This window comes from Miscanthus floridulus, chromosome 7 (genome assembly GCF_019320115.1).
Source record: "Miscanthus floridulus cultivar M001 chromosome 7, ASM1932011v1, whole genome shotgun sequence".
In the NCBI taxonomy this organism is placed as follows: Eukaryota; Viridiplantae; Streptophyta; class Magnoliopsida; order Poales; family Poaceae; genus Miscanthus; species Miscanthus floridulus.
The window spans coordinates 10409101-10426448 of NC_089586.1; the positions used below are offsets into that span (position 1 = coordinate 10409101).

Sequence of the window (17348 nt, forward strand, 5' to 3'; positions counted from 1 at the left end):
CCGGAAGTGAAAACTATCCGAGAAGCAATTCTGCAAGAGGCCCATGAGTCTGCTTATTCTATACATCCCAGAAGTACCAAGATGTACTTGGATCTCAAAGAAAAGTATTGGTGGTATGGTTTGAAGAGAGATGTGGCAGAATATGTGGCTTTGTGTGACACTTGTCAAAGAGTGAAAGCTGAGCATCAAAGACCTGCAGGGTTACTACAACCAATGAAGATCCCTGAATGGAAATGGGAAGAAGTTGGCATGGATTTTATTGTAGGATTACCCTGCACTCAAAGAGGTTATGATTCAATATGGGTAATAGTGGATCAACTCACCAAGGTCACTCACTTTTTACCAGTCAAGACTACTTATAATGGTGCAAGATTAGCAGAGTTATACATGGAACAAATAGTGTGCTTACATGGTGTTCCCAAGAAAATTGTGTCGGATAGAGGCACCCAATTTACATCGCAATTCTGGCATAAAGTACATAGATCTTTGGGAACAAAGTTGAATTTCAGTTCTGCTTACCACCCGCAAACCGATGGACAGACTGAAAGGATCAACCAGATTTTGGAAGATATGTTGAGAGCCTGTGCACTCCAGTATGGTGATAGTTGGGATAAGAGTCTGCCTTATGCAGAGTTCTCGTACAACAACAGTTATCAAAAGAGCCTCAAGATGGCACCTTTCGAGGCGTTGTATGGATGTAAGTGTAGAACGCATTTGTTCTGGAATCAGACTGGAGAAACCCAAGTGTTTGGTCCCGATGTCCTTAGAAACGCGGAAGAACAAGTGAGAATAATTAGAGACAATTTGAGAGTAGCTCAGTCTCGACAGAAGAGTTACACTGATACTCGCAGAAGAGAGCTGACTTTCGAGATTGGTGATTATGTGTACCTAAAAGTGTCACCAATGAGAAGTGTGAGAAGATTCAATATGAAGGGAAAATTAGCACCAAGGTATATAGGACCTTTTAAGATCCTAGAGAGACGTGGAGAAGTAGCTTATCAGTTGGAATTACCTAAGAGCTTGTCCGGTGTGCACGACGTGTTCCATGTTTCTCAGTTGAAAAAGTGTCTGAGGGTACCAGAAGAACAAATTCCTTTGGAAGAACTTGTTGTCAAGGAAGATCTTACTTATGAAGAGTATCCGATAAAGATCTTGGAAATTGCCGAAAGAGTTACGAGAAGCCGAACAGTAAAGATGTGCAAGGTACAGTGGAATCGTTATACAGAGGATGAGGCTACTTGGGAAAGAGAAGAGGATCTGAGAAAGACTTATCCCCAACTGTTTGAGTAAGCAATCACCCGAATCTCGAGGACGAGATTCATCTTAAGGGGGGTAGAATTGTGACACCCTAAAATTTGCCACTTTTGGAAAATAGGTTTAAAATGATCTAATTCTGTATTTTGTGCTCATGAAATGTAGAAAAAATAAATAAATAAAAAAAATTCTCATGAATTTAAAATTTATTGTAAAGTAGCAACATGTATGTGCATTTATGCCGCTGTATATTATTTTGTGAATGTTGATATTAATCAAAGTTTCAAAGAGAATTGGAATTTGAATTGGAATTGGTTTTCAAAATTTATTTGGGAAAAAAAAGGAATTTCCTTTCCCTCCCCTTCCTTTCTTCACTTTTGGCCCAGCTCCATTTTTTTTCTCCCCGAGCCGGCCCGCTCGCTTTCTCCTTTTCCCCTCCCCCGCTTCCTTCCTGGGCCGGCCCAGTTCAGGTGGAACCGCCGCCACCGCGCCAGCCCAGCACCGAGTCACAACCGACGCCCGCGCCACTGCCGCTGCCAGCCCGGCCCCGCCTGCCAGCACCTTCTCCCACCTCCGCGTGTCCCACGCCCACTACCGGTCAAGGCGGAACCGCCGTTCAGCGCCCACGTCGTGGGAGCGTTCCCCCCCCCCCCCCCCCCCCGTGCCCCGGCCGCTACAAATGAGAGCCGAGACAACCCCCGCGCGCCCGCCTGCTGCTCCCGCTCTAGTTTTCGCTTTCGCTCTCAGCCGCAACCGCCGCTCAGAGAAGCTCCGCCGGCCGCCGTCCTCACCTCCGCGCGGGCGGCCGTCCCCGAGCCGTCTCTGCCTCCATTCTTCTCCGTGGTGAGGACCCCTTCCTCTCCTCTTTCTCCCCGCGCAGTTATTTGCGAGTTTCGTGGCCCGTAGACCTCGTTTCGCGTGCACCGTGAGCTCCATGCCGCCGGCCATGGCGACCGCCACCTCGGCCGCGTTCTCCGGCCGCCGTTTCGGCCTTGGCGACTTCCCCTTCATTAAAGTTTGTGTAGTAGTGGAAGTCAACAGATTATGTTGATAATCTTATTGAAATTTTCAAGTCGTCGACCATCCCACATACACAAAAGGTGATACTTAGAATAAAAATATAGCGCATACACAAAAGTGCACATAAAAATTTCACACTGACTGGCTAGCTGATGCGCAAATTATGCTTACTTGGATACTTAATTGTACCTCCATCTCAGTTATGTGCTAGGTTGCTGCTGTAATGTTGTTACAAAATAGTTATGGCTGGAATCACCAAACAAAAATGCACCCTGTGCAGATTTTAGCACTAGCACCTTCTTACAATACATTATATTACTACTAGACCCCTCCCCACTCCTGTCGGGGGATGCATATTCTTTTTCCTTTCTTTTTTTCCCTCTATGTATAGATGCTACCAATGGCAGTTGAAACTACAAGTATTGTAGAGCTTTTTGTCATTGATTGAAATCCTCGAGTCTGAAGGAAAACTACGAGTGCTCTGAAATTCTAGTTTGTTGACATGGGCGGCGTTGATTAGTGATGAATTTAACATATGGATCTGGTAACCTGGATGCAGGTCTGCGTGTCCACTACGAACAGGAACTTCCCGGGCAGGATGGGGCACAAGGAAGGGCAGATCTACCTGGCGTCTCCCTACACTGCAGCTGCCTCTGCTCTGACGGGGTACGTTACGTCGTTACGGACCCCAGGGACTTCCTCATGTAATGATCTTGAAACAACAGAGTTCATGATGTAAACAGATTGCCTGTAGGCTGTACTGCTGTTTTTTCGTGTTGAACCTTAGTTTAGGCGTGTCTTTCGTTGAGGAATAAACTGCATGTCGGGAGGTTGGCATGTATGGTTTTGCATTATTACAGTGTACTACCAAGAACATATATACATGAGTGTTACAAGGGAAATACATTCTTCTGAGTATCGATGGCAGTTCTTAGACTCCTTGTTCTTACAAAAAGGCCTGTTGAGCGATCTTGTGGTTCATACACTGAACGCTTTTTCTTACAATGAATATGAGAAAGAAACTCAGCTGATCTTTCTTATTCTGAATACTCCACTGCACGCCAATGCTCTGTACTAGGAGTGAATGGCATTTTGTGACTATTAAACAATCAACCCATGTAAATGACAGAATCTATAGCCTTGTCGAAAAGGCTAACATACACTTCATACTACATCATGCTACTCGAGAATAAAGGAAAACAAGGAGCAGGATCCCCGGAGGATTCCTGCTGAGGTTTTGCAGTATTTGTCTCCCACGGAACCCACTTCTATCTTGCAAGCCGTTGCAATTCTACTAGTAGCATACTCTAAAGTAACTAGTAGCATAAATGCGTATTCTCTTCTGGGTGTAGCCACAAGCATAATAACACACCCAGGATAATTTTCCGTCACCAATCCTAATTATATACCTCCTGTTACAGTATTTGGTGAGTGGTATGCAGACCCAATCTGCCATCATTGTAAAGGAATATGGGAAAGGAAACACAAGCATTTAGTTCATATAATAGGTTTGATTTAGAGCAAAAGTCACGGACGAAGTAACAGTTTCTTGGACATTGACAAAATGTGTGTACTTGTCATCTACATGACACCACTTTGATGAGCAATGATCACTGATAACATATATAGTAACAAGACCAGCATGTTAAGTCAAGAGGCCAAATTAAACAAACCTAGGTTCCACAAGATTACATACACAAAACAACGAACACTTATTTTGACGTGCTAAGGATAGCATAAACCATACTGTATAATTAGCTACCATAGAATATGCAGTACCACCAAGTTGTATGTGCATGACATATTGCACCTCCTTTATAGCAATCGGGCACCTTCAAGTCAACATAGAATCCTGAAAATATGGAACCACCTGCTGATCCAATAATCCAGTTTCAATAGAATAGCTGCTGAGCTTTTCAGATGTGCTTCACTTGGAATATCCGGAGTGCCACATTTTTTGGATAGAGGGGGTCCACAGAGTCCTACATTGCCATCAAATGAGCTATTCTGGAATGTCGTGAATTGATGTGATTGTGGTATCCTACCCATCAACTGGTTGTTGCTCACGTTCAAGATGCTAAGGAAGGTGAGATCAGTTAACTCTTGCGGAATCTCGCCTGATAGCATATTTGAAGATAGGTCAAGAGACTCCAAAGCAGCGATGCTACATACCAAGTTGGGGAGGAATTTCTTCACTGAGGGCATTGTGAGACAAGTTCAGTACATGTAGAGAACAAAGATTTCCAATTGACACAGGAATTCTACCTTCCAAAGCATTATCTGATATGTCTATTGCTGTTAAGGTAGTTAAGATCCTTTCAAATGTCACCATAAACCCTTTATATGATATTGAAACAGAGTCATGGTAAAATCCACTTGTTAGGATTCCATGGCCTATGATTTGATTTCAAAATTTCAAACCAATGTGGATGCAACTCACCCGAGAAATTGTTTGAGGCTAGGTCAATTATTTGCAAACTCGCGAATTGATCTCCCGATTTCTCATCTTCAAGAGAACCTATTGAACCATGGAACTGATTGGATCTCAAGACAAGGACTCAAAGATTCATAAGGCCCCCTAGCCAAGATGGAAATGTGTCCGCAATTTTATTCCTTCCATGGTCAAGAACCTCCAAGTTAGTGCAATTATTGAGTGCCCTTGGAACCTGACCTTCAATCTTATTGCCGTGCAAATTTAGTGTCTAGATCGAACATGCACTTGAAATATTGGAAGGCAACATCCCTTTGAATTGATTCTCCCTCAAATTTAATACTATCAAAACTCCATTTTCCATCAGGCATGATGGTACCACTCCAGTAAAATTGTTATGGGACAGATCAAGGATTACCATGGGTGAATCACAAATTGAATTTGGTAATTGACCACTCACCACGGGAAACAATGACTTTGCTGAGTGCCCCAGGCACTCGGCGAAGCCCCAAATACACTCGGCAAAGACTTTGCCGAGTGTAACACTCGGCGAATTTTCCACCGGCAAACAGATGTTTGCCGAGTGTCAAATATCGGGCACTCGGCAAAGGGTTTGCCGAGTGTCAAAAAACACTCGGCAAAGTTAAACCCTCGGCTAAAAGGGGGTTAACGGCGTCCACGATAACGGAGAGTTTGCCAAGTGTCAGACGAAAGACACTCGGCAAACATCTTCAACTTTCCCGAGTGCCAAGCCTCCGACACTCGGCAAAGACGGGTCACCCCGCACCATTTTGCTACGTTTTTGCCGAGTGTTAAAGCCAATACACTCGGCAAACATCTACGTATTTGCCGAGTGTTTTGGCTTTAACACTCGGCAAACATTGCACACTCGGCAAAAAATTGCCAAAAAAACAGAAACTGGCCTCTTTGCTGAGTGTTAAAGCCAAAACACTCGGCAAAGGACCTCTTTGCCGAGTGTTACACTCGGCAAACTGTCCAAAAACCCCCTGTTTTTACTGTTTTGTAACGTATAAAGGACCCCTCTCCAACAAAAATCACAGGCATGTATATTACATCACAGGCATGTATATATATATATATATATATTACATCACAGGCATATATTAAGCATCACAGGCACACAAATAAGTTCTAGTTTATTCGAGAAAGTAATCCACAAGTTCTAGTTTAAACAAGTAATGCACAAATAATCCACAACTCACTGAGGTGGAGGCCCTTGGAACCAATGCGACTGATCCGGGTCTTGTGGTTGAGTATTCAAAGCCGTCGATTGATTCTGCACATAGGAGAAGACATGTGTGAGACAATATTGATATCATTTGAGCTAACTAAGGAACTTGTCTAAGTTAAAGTATTCAATCTAATGTGTCTAAGTGACTCACAGGAGTAGTTGTGGGTGGCTGACGTGAAGGGAATAGCATCGGTGGCGGTGGCAAAGATTGACCCATGCTCAAAGCAAAATTCTGCATGTATTGGAACATCTGGTCCATCCTCATCCGATTTTCTTCCTCCATCCTCTGCCGCTCGGCCTCTAACCTCTGCTGAACCATCTGCTCCACCCTCGCCTCCATCTCCTCCCGTTGCTTCTTTTCTGCTTCCACCTGGGCCTAAAATATTTCATTGCAATGTTACAATGCAAAGCTAAAGTACGTAAGAACCAACGAATGATGAATGGAAGAGAAAGAACCTGGAGAGCCTCTATCTGGAACTGTGCAGTGGTCGGCCATGGGCGTATCGCTGGGCTCGAGTCTGTGCTCCTTGCTCGGATCTAGGAGAGAGTGGGAGTAGAGGCCGTGTCGATTACGCTGTCGCCAATCCAATACCGACCATGCTTCTTGCCTCCTCCCACCCTCATCACGATTTCTCCGTCAATATCCTGGGAGCTCGGATCGAACTCTGGCCCGTGAACCTCCCTTGCCATCGCTATATACTAGGTGATGCGGCTGTGGATGCTTGGATGGCTGTATGCCTCAGGCGGGTCCTTCGGGTTGAAGTTGATGTCGGCCGTCGCCTTGGCCTTTTTGGACAGAACCCATGCCTTGAGCAGGGAGCAAGGCTAGCCATCATGTGACAACGACTGCGGCAAAAATGCAAAATGATTAGAAATTATGCAGAATTGAGCGTTAGAATAAACAAATGAAGTTGCATACCCATTTTTCCCTATATTCGTCAAGGCTCAGGCTACCTTGATGGTGTGATGCACCTGGCATCTGCAAACGCTGCTCCCGGCAAGCAAGGTGGTGCTCCAACCACCCGGGCTGCAACCACTCATCCACCATCATTTCCCAGCACCGGATATGCGCTCGGCACCACCACGGAGGCACCTACATCATCAAGCATGTGACTTATGAAAAAAAGAAATTAAGCGTAATTAATCTCAAATAAAGTAAGTATCAACGTTGTTTGCTTACACTCATGAATTGGTCCTTGGTCAGGCTAATTGTCCTTGCCTCCTCTTTTTTAACCTTCATGCTTCTGTATTGAGCGTAGAACTCGATGATGGCCTGGACGTGCGCCTTGTAGTGCATGTCCTTCATGAGCTTCTTGATGGCTTGTTTAGAGACGGACTTCGCCTTGGCCTCGAATCCCTCCTGGCATCTGTACAAGTCCTGCATATAGAAGCGAGGTATAAAGTTATTATTTCAAGAATGTCCAGTGAAGGTGATGTATTGAGCAATGTAGTGCGAGGAATATATACTTACCCACAGCTCGCCCTTCACCCACTCCGCAATGTTGGTGAATCTCCTGCGATCATGATCAGGGATGTCGGGGGTGGCGACGTAGTGGTCCCACGTGTAGGCCGGCTACTGCTGTCCGGCGTACGCCACCAAGCCAGGGAAGTTTTCCCTACACAAAAGGCCAAGGATGCCATTGACCTTGCGGTTGTGATCACCCCCACTGAGCTTAATCCAACTCCTGCACAAGTGATTAATATAAATTATTAGTTTCTTTTGTAATTTTGAACATATCAAAATTATTGTGAATATTTAAAGTTACTTACCTGGTCCCTATCGGTTTAATCAGCAGGCGTCTATGCTCAGGTATCGGACGCCTCGGGAGGGACGAGGGACCTCGCAACCAGATCTTGGACTGGGCATCCCCTGCCTCCTCCCCCTCCCCCTCCCCCTCCCCCTCCCCCTCCTGCTCCTGCTCCTGCTCCTGCTCCTCCTCCTCCTCACCAGAGGCGCGTGCGGAAGGTACCTCCTCCTCCTCAGACGTCGTGGGGTTAGGTTCAGGCGACGGGGGCCTCACCCTACCCTTCCCTTGACCCCACTACCTCTACCTCTACTCCTGCTCCTGCACCTCCTCCCCCTCACCCCTGCCTCGAGGCCTGCCTCGATGCCTGCCTTGACCCCTCCCTAAAGCTGAAGCTGAAGCTGACCCTAACCCAGAACCTAAACCTGAACCTGAACCCCTCCCTACAGCGGCGATTCTATCGCAAATCGCCGCGAGCTTCCTCGTAGCGCCCACCATTGCTCAATTACCTGCAAATAAAAAGAGTAAACCAATCAGCACAGATAAACAAAACATACTTAGAAAGATATGCAAAATTAACTTAACATACTTCAAAAATAACATGGTATGATAAATAATAAATAAATTAGTACGACTCATACATGTATTAGAAATAATCGTCATGATCGGGATTAGCTGGATCATAAGTCTCATCATCACTATCACGCGTGTCGATATAATCATGCCCGTGCTCCGAAGGAGGAATGTCGTCATCACTGTTATTGACTAATTGTAATAACTGAAGTAGTTCAAAGTCCTTCACATTCTGAGCCTTGTCTCCAGCGTCCTCGTCAGCAACCCCTTCATTGTCTACTTCCATTCCGATCGCTTCGGTTAAATCTATCACAAAACTCCCTTCGAGCCCATCTTCTTGGAAGAACTCTCCGTCATATGTGTTGGGGTCTATATTGTAATCTTCATTGTTTGGTATAGGTAGTTTACCATGTGGTGATACCTTGTACACAACATCCCAACCCTTAAGACGACTGTCGGTTTGGCACGGGTATGATAAATAATAAACTTGCATGGCCTGTTGAGCCACAATATAGACGTTATCTCCTGGTAAGACGGATGATTGTCGAATTTCAACTAGCCCAAGATTAGGGATGCGTCTCACGACATCTGGATCAAACCAATGACATTTGAATATGACTGGATTAAGAGGTTTGCAACCATAAAAATTTAGTTCGTATATTTCTTCAATTATTCCATAATACTCGACCCCATTAAAGCCTGGTGTAAAAACTCTGGTATTTGTGGTTCTTCGATTGGGCCGACTCTGCTTGTGCCTTGTTGTGTGAAAACGATATCCATTGACGTCATAATCGGTAAACGACCTGACCTTATAGGCACAACCATCGGCAACCTGTCTCAACTCAACATTCATAGACGCTTTGGTTTGGCCCTGCAAGTTCAAGCAGGGTGGTGCGTTTTATTATTTGCATGTACGAGCAACTTGTAATATCAAACTAAGTACGAGCTAAATTGGACTGTACCTTCTGCTTGAACCAAGAAATGAAATCGGGCTTTCCATTTCCCGCACCCTCTTTGAGAAGGGTATCACTTTCGTGCGGGGTAGGTTTCCTTGATTTACGCCAGAATTGACAATGACATTCCCTGTACCAACAAGAAACATGGGAGTTGGACACAGAAAAGCAACTACTTGAGAACAAGTTTGTTGAGAACAAGTTTGTTGAGAACATACAGCATGTATGGCTCCACCTCGGATAGGTTGGTCAACACATATAGCATGATAATGCGCCATTCTTCATGTTTCAAGGTCTTGTGGGTCGCACCACTTGTACTTCCGAGTTGCCCTCGGAAAATGCTAAGGCTCGATTCATCTCCATCGGCATTGTAACGAGATGGTGGATTATGCACACTAGGAAGGTTGTCGGCATAGTATTTTGTTGTGAAGTTTGACACCTCCTCCAGAATGTATGCCTCTGCAATGGATGCTTCAATTTTACATTTATTTTTACATTTAGTTCGAAGAACCTTTTGACATCTCTCAATTGAATAGCACCAACGGCCCTGCACAGGCCCCCCCATTCGTGCTTCATACAGGAGGTGTAGAATCATATGCTGAATCGGATTGAAGAAGCCGAGTGGAAAGATCTTCTCCAACTTACAGAGCAACACAGGTGCCATTCTTTCCATTTCTGCAACTATGGTATGAGATAACTCTTTGGCACAAAGCTGGCGGAAGAAATTGCTCAACTCCGCTAGCACCTACTAGACATGCTCAGGGACATATCCTCCAACCATCACTGGAAGTAGGCGCTCAAGCCATATATGGTAATCATGACTCTTGAGCCCATTGATTCGCATAGTAGCCAAGTTCACTCCTCTCTTCAGATTTGTTGCATACCCATTAGGGAACATTAACGTTTGAAACCATTGTAGTACCTCCCTCCTTTGGGCCCTCGTTAGAACGAAATCGGCCTTAGGCTTTCTCCATGACTTTCTAGCTCTTGGAGGCGCCATGTCTAGCTTTGGACTGTTGCATAACCTCACTTGATCCACTCTAGCCTTAACGTTATCCTTTGTCTTGTCAGGAATATCCATGATTGTACCAAAAAATTGCCTCGGTGATATTCTTTTCAGTGTGCATTACATCAATATTATGTGGGAGAAGAAGGTTATCAAAATAGGCGAGCTTCCACAAGCACGACTTCTGAGTCCAGGCATGTTGCTCTCCATATCCCACAAAACCACCTTCTTGATTATTGACCTCGAGAGCGTCTAACTGAGCATGAACTGCGGCTCCTGACATCATCTGCGGTGCGGGGTCTTCAACTATGACATCTTTCATAAAGCTCTTGATGTCTCGTCTGAATGGATGGTCAGGAGGGAGGAATTGTCGATGTTTGTCGAATGAAGAATACTTGCCACCCTTCGTCAACCAAATGAACTTCAAAGAAGCCTTGCACACTGGGCACGGGAACTTCCCATGAACACACCAGTCGTAGAAAATCCCATATGCCAGCAAGTCATGTAGGGAATACTGGTACTAAACATGCATCTTGAAGTTTGTCTTTGTAGCTCGGTCATATGTCCATACCCCTTCCTCCCAAGCATGGACCAAATCATCAATCAGATGCTCCATGTATACACTCATATTATTCCCCGGGTGTTCTGGAATTATCAACGATAAAAAATGTTCTGTCGTTGAAAGAGGACGCCAGGGGGAAGATTGAGGGGGATAACGAACATGGGCCAACAGGGTATGGGGCAGCCACCATTCCATATGGATTGAACCCATCTGTTGCCAGCACACGTCCGTTTTTGTGCCAGCTTCTCAGGATTGTATCGACGTCCGTTTTTGTGCCATGTCATCTGTTTCGTGGATTCTTCAGTCATGTAAAGCCGTTGGATCCTCGGTATGAAAGGAAGGTACCATAGGATCTTCACGGGGATTGCGAGCTGCTTCTTCTGACCATCACCAGAGTCTACCTCTAGGAACCTAGACGACTCGCACTTCACATAGTACTTTGCTTCCGCATACTCTTTCCTAAATAAGATGCATCCCTTTGGGCAAGCATGTATCTGCTCGTATGGCATCTTAAGTGCACGAAGGAGTTTTTGTGCCTCATACATGCTCTTTGGCAAGATGTGACCCTCCGGGAGCAGGTTGCCAAAAACTACCAGCATAATATCGAATGCGTCTTGACTCAAGGTAAACTGAGACTTCACGGCCATTAGGTGTGCAATGGCATCCAGTTAAGAAACCTTGGTATGCCCGTGAAGGGGTTGTTGTGCCGCATACAACATGTCATAATACGCCTTTGCGGTAGCCTCTGACTCCTCCTCCCTACTTGCTTCATCGAAGTGTGCTTCATGGTAGTCATTTAACATGTCTCCCACCCCGGCATCATCATCATATTCCTCGATGCATTGTCTCAAGACCTCGTCTCTCCCATGATCGGCTTCACCATGGTAGATCCACCTGGTGTAGTCTAACGTAAATCTGTTCTTCACAAGATGTTTGCCCATGTCTAGCTTGGTTTGCTGACGCATGTTTCCACATTTGCTACATGGACACCAAGTCGATATAGCTCCTTTGACAATTGCAAACGCCCGTTCCAAGAAAGCATCTGTCTTGTCAATCCATTCATTGGTCAATGAATTCTGACTAGAGCGGCCCGTGTACATCCACTCACGGTCATCCATCCTCTAGCATATCAGCGAGTAATATATAAAATCATGTTTCATCTACACGTTCCTATAATGTCTATTAGGTAAAGATAGGTCATAATCCCACCCGAGGATGTGTAGTGGGTTTAGTTTCCATGTTCTACTCCGATCCGAGATAGAATTTTGGTAGCACCTCCCCGCTATTCTCCAAATACATGTCCCGGAAGGGAGATTGTGTATTCGAAGAACAACAGGGAGGTGCTGTCAAAACTCTATCTCGGATCGGAGTAGACCATGGAAACTAAACCCGCTAAACATCCTCAGCCTGTCCAAAAAACATGGACAATTCAAAACAGATACGGCTATAGATATGCAAAAATTTGCATATTTCCAACCGTATCTCTTTCGAACGGAAGACGCCTAAATAGGTTACGTGATATACGAACATCAAACGAAAAGAGAGGTGTATGATGCCTCACCTTGCTATCCGCCAAAGTGACGAGTCAAGGACGGTCCTTGTGAGTCTCTCCTGCAAGAAAATGAACATAGTAGTGTCAAGTCGAAATTTTGGCAGCACCTCCCCTGCACGGGGAGGTTTCCAAAACCTGCATCAAATATAACAGCACGATGGCTGACAACCACATCCACACCAACAGAACGGCACGATGGCCGACAATCACATATAGCTCACAAGAAAGCAAATAATTCATGGTTTATCCTTTTCTAATTTCTAAAAAAAAGTCATATCACCTCTATAGACATCCTACTACCTCCCAATCTTCTCTAAAAAAAGTCCATTTCTATCACTTTCTAATTTCTTTTCTAATTTCTAATTCATCCTACCTTTTTATAATTTCTAATTTCTAATTGCTTTTCAAATTTCTAATTTCTAAGTTATTTTCATGAAGCATGCAAGAGGCAATGAATATGAATATGCATTTAGATAATCATGGTGAATAGATCCTCAGTTTAGTGGGATCCATGAGTTAGACTTGGTCATCTTTCCTTGATCCCCACCGAGGCCTAAGTGCACAGTGATGCTACTATCATGATTGGAATCCAACCAATTCGATGACTGATCTGACAATCCTAAGACTGATTGCAGTAGTGACTGGGCTGCCCTAGTGTTCGGCCCAACAAAGATCATCAGCTAGCACATCCTCTCCAAGGATGTCGCATACTCCATGCAATTATGTACCTTCTACAGCTTGTGGAGGTGTAGTAGGCCGGGAAGGCGCCGTCGGTGGGCGGGGGGGGGGGGGGGGCACCGCCAGGTTGAGTCGCCGTGGGCGTGGCGCGCCGGGGCCGAGAGGGCGACTCCGGGGGGCGGGGGTGCGCCGCTGGGTGGAGCCGCTGCGTGCCGGGCGGGGTCACGCCGCCGGGGCCGGGAGGGCGCCGCTGGGGGATGGAGCGGGGGCGGGGACGCCGACGGGGGGGGGGGATGCGGGTGGAGGCGTCGGCGGGACGGGGTCGGGTGGTCGCGGCGTGTGTCTGTGGCGCGTGTGCGTGTGTGTGTGGCGTGCGGGGTCACGCCGGGTTAACTGTTAGGGGGTATGCTGAGTGCCCGCGATCTGGCACTCGACATACCCCCTTTTTTATTTATTTTTTAATTTTTTCAAAAGGTCTACTCGCCTGGCAGTGGGCCAGCACCCAGACTTTGCCAAGTGTTTTGTAGAAGACACTCGGCAAAGAGCTACTTTACCGAGTGTTGTATAGAAACACTCGGCAAATTATGCTAATATTTCATGTATACCTTTAATGGCTGGTTTTAGTAACTTTTTTCCTATATATTTTGAAAAAAACTTGTCAAATTCACTCAAAAATGCATATTTGTTTTTTCTACTAGTATTATTTCATTATTTCATGCAGTTATAGCTCAAAATTAATTTATATCAACTAAAATTCTATAATTGCAATTAATAAATAAAAAATATCAAACGGTTCTGAAAAATTGTCAAAATTTGACATGAACCAATCTATGTTGTGTATTGCCTATACAAAAAAATTTGAACTCAAACCCCAATTCACATGTCACTTGGACTCTAAATCTTACCGGATCCTTCTAAGTTCTACAAATCTTCTCCGGAGATGTTTCTGTTTGTAAGCATCATACGTCACAAAATTGTGCGAAACATTCTTAATTTTTTACCACAGCCCCCATATATGATATCATGACATCTTGACAAATCTCGTGATTTTCAGACTTCATTTGGTTTTTGTAGAATTTAAAAATCATTCGGACACAAGTTCGTGGTCGTGTTTCCTAAACAAAATGTTCGAAATTTCTTTTCATTTCCTGCATGAGACATCAATCCGGACTCAATGACCTGAATATAATTTTCCACTCATTTTATTCTATTATTTCAATCACTTGCAGTTCAAATTTCACTTAAATCAATAAATTACTTAAAATGAAATTAATTCACTAAATATAGCAAACAGACCAAGAAATAGACCAACTTTTAACATGCAGTACCAAATGTCGTATGTGGGGAGTAGAAAAATTGTGGAGGGCCAAGGAGGAAAAAATAGTTTTGGATTTGCCGAGTGTCTCCATAAACACTCGGCAAACCCATATACTTCGCCGAGTGCCGGCAGAAAACACTCGGCAAACATGTACTTCGCCGAGTGCCTCTAACGGACACTCGGCGAAGTACTAACAGCCGGCAAGCCGTCCGTTAGGACGGCGCATGCGCGGGTCACGTGTTGGTTATTGCCGAGTGTCCCATAGAGGCCGAGTGTTGACACTCGGCAAATCGTAAATATGCCGAGTGTAATAGTATGCCGAGTGTCTCGGAGGAAACACTCGGCAAAGCTGCCGTTTGCCGAGTGCCCGATATAATGCACTCGGCAAACATAAAGCACTCGGCATTTTCACTGTTTCCCGTAGTGACTTATATTATTGTCTGACAACCTAAGATAATTAGTATGTCTAAGGTATAATGTGATGTTTTGAAGAAGGGAAGAGAATGCATTATTTGAATAGTCCAAGATGTTAGGTGATGACTTTGCCATAGGAACCAGTCCCTAAAGCCCGTTGGAGCTAAGATCCAAAATAGTCAAGGTTTTACTGAATGGGATAATAGAGGAATTGAGTTCCAAGCCAGTGAACATGTTATGTGAAATGTTTAATATGTGAGGTCATTGTTCCATCTCTCCCATATCCATTTTGGTATGTCTCCACTTATTTTATTACTTGAAAGATCCAGATACTCCACGTGGTTAAGGCACATCAATAAGCTTGGTATTTTTGTTATATTACAACTAGCAAGTCGTAGGTCAATGAGCTGAGAGGGATAGCTAGAGAGATGAAGAGTTACTACCTTCCCCTTCCATTACCGTCAACTTATTATGTGAAAGAAATAAATAAGTGAGGTTTTCTAACCTCCATAGTAAGTCCAAATCAACTAAGCCCATCAATTTGTTCCCAAAAATATTGAGTTCTGTCAAATTTGGAAGTACCAGCAATGAACGGGGAATCTGCCCAGTTAATTCATTATTTGGTAAGTTTACTATCTTCAAGTGTGAAGATGCCCCATTGAATTCATGTATAGGACCACAAAGTTGGTTATTTGAAAGATCCAAGTGCTGTAGCTTTGGAAGAGTGAATAGAGGTGTTGGAATTTCCCCTGCAGAAAGAAGAGAAAAATTTAGGGATGTTGTTAGATGCTACTAAACTAATAAAACTCCTATGCTACATATCTTAGTTTTTTATTTATAAAGCCTTGAGTAAGGGTGGTAATATAAATTAATAGTGTTACGCATTAGTATCATGTTGTTTTCACACAACCATATAGTTCGCAACCCAACCCAATGATCACAAATGCACCACTGGACGAGAACTAAAAGTTCAGAATCTGTTGGAGTCCGCTTGTGTAGAAATACATACTAATTAAATTCCTTTATGGTTTAGAAGTAGATTGTTTTATTGTCTATAATGGTCGACACAGAGCATGCTTTTGTTTACACCCTTGGTGATAATTAAAACTTGTTATAAGTTATAACAAAACATGATCTTGCTTTAACTGGATATGGCAAAGGCTCTCTCCTCCACATGATAGTCCAAACTTGAAGACAATAGAGGAAGAGGGCACAAGAGGGAAGAAATAAAAAGGTAAGAAAACATTGAATGAATGGAGTGTGGCACCCTCGTCTCTAAAACTAATTCTTCAAATAAGGTTAGAGGGACTTGAGTCACTAACATGTGGGCCGGATTGCAATCACACGCTCCTCTCTTGTCCACACGTGACCTTTTATCCATAGACAAGGTCGTCAATGACACATTTGCCTTCATTATTTTACATCTGGACAAACATTATAGGGGTGTAATTGTCATTTCTTACATAAGTACAATAATCACCCTATTGCAGTATAACTTGTACCCAATTCCATAGGCCGGAGTTGGGCTCACCCCAAACAAACTAATATGAATCTTAACAACAACCGTGGGCATGATCCTATATATAGCTTCGTACAACTTATAAGAGAACAAAGGTGCTCCTACATCATCTAAAATTTACTAAACCATTTAATTTAGCTTAGACAGTTTACATATGCCTATCTTATTAAAGCCTGCAATTGCAGCACAAAATGGTGGACAAATAATCTGAGGAAAAAGGAAAATTGAAACTAAACCATAATAACCTATTTTTGTGGTGTATTCAGTTTAGCTTTTTTTTATTTGTTTTCTACGAGGGTACTAACCAATTATTGATTCAAATTCAGTTTTCAGCTCCAAGAAAAGTGAAATGACCAAATAAACTGCATTGTCATATGCATAAGAAAGCATCTCTTTGGACAACCCCAAAAAACATCACAATAGCTATGTCATAACCCCTAGAATCCCTCCCACTTCGACTTTCCTATACCACAGCACAGAGCTAGTGCACTGCCCCTCAGGAGATATTATACTTGCATTAGGATTCACATTCTTCACAAAACAGTGAATGATGTGTATCAAACATTTACTCCTAATCTATAGTTTCACAATCAAGCTTATCCAACCTAAAATTTTTATAACATTTTAATGAAAAAAAATCTTTGCAGCAATGTAATGGCACCATAAGCGTTTTTTTTACAACACAATAATCTGTACAGGAATACAAATCAAATAAAACACTACACTTTTAGTAGTTACAAATAGTATGGAGTGAGCTTTTGTAGGTGCTTTTATAGAAACTTGGTGTAAATTTATGAGTGAGCAAGGTAACCATACAGCTGAAATAATTTCCTCCAAGCAGCAGCTCAGTCAACTGAGTCAAATTAGCAATTGTACTTGGTATTCTGCCGGAAAGACCAATATAAGATAGTGCCAGTGATTTCAGCTTCCTCATTGTGCCAACTTCATGTGGTATTGGCCCAGAAAGTTGACACTTCCCAATGAACAATCTTTCCAAGTTACTCATATTCGCAATTGCAGATGGCAGTTGCCCCATTAAGTAGTCACAACCAATGATGGTGAAAACTTCCA

General features: G+C 43.8%; 1 pseudogene; it reads right to left on the reverse strand.

Annotated features, from left to right (window-relative positions):
- Positions 1-4113: 4113 nt before the first annotated feature.
- Positions 4114-17313, reverse strand: LOC136465042 (receptor like protein 27-like; annotated as a pseudogene).
- Positions 17314-17348: the final 35 nt, after the last annotated feature.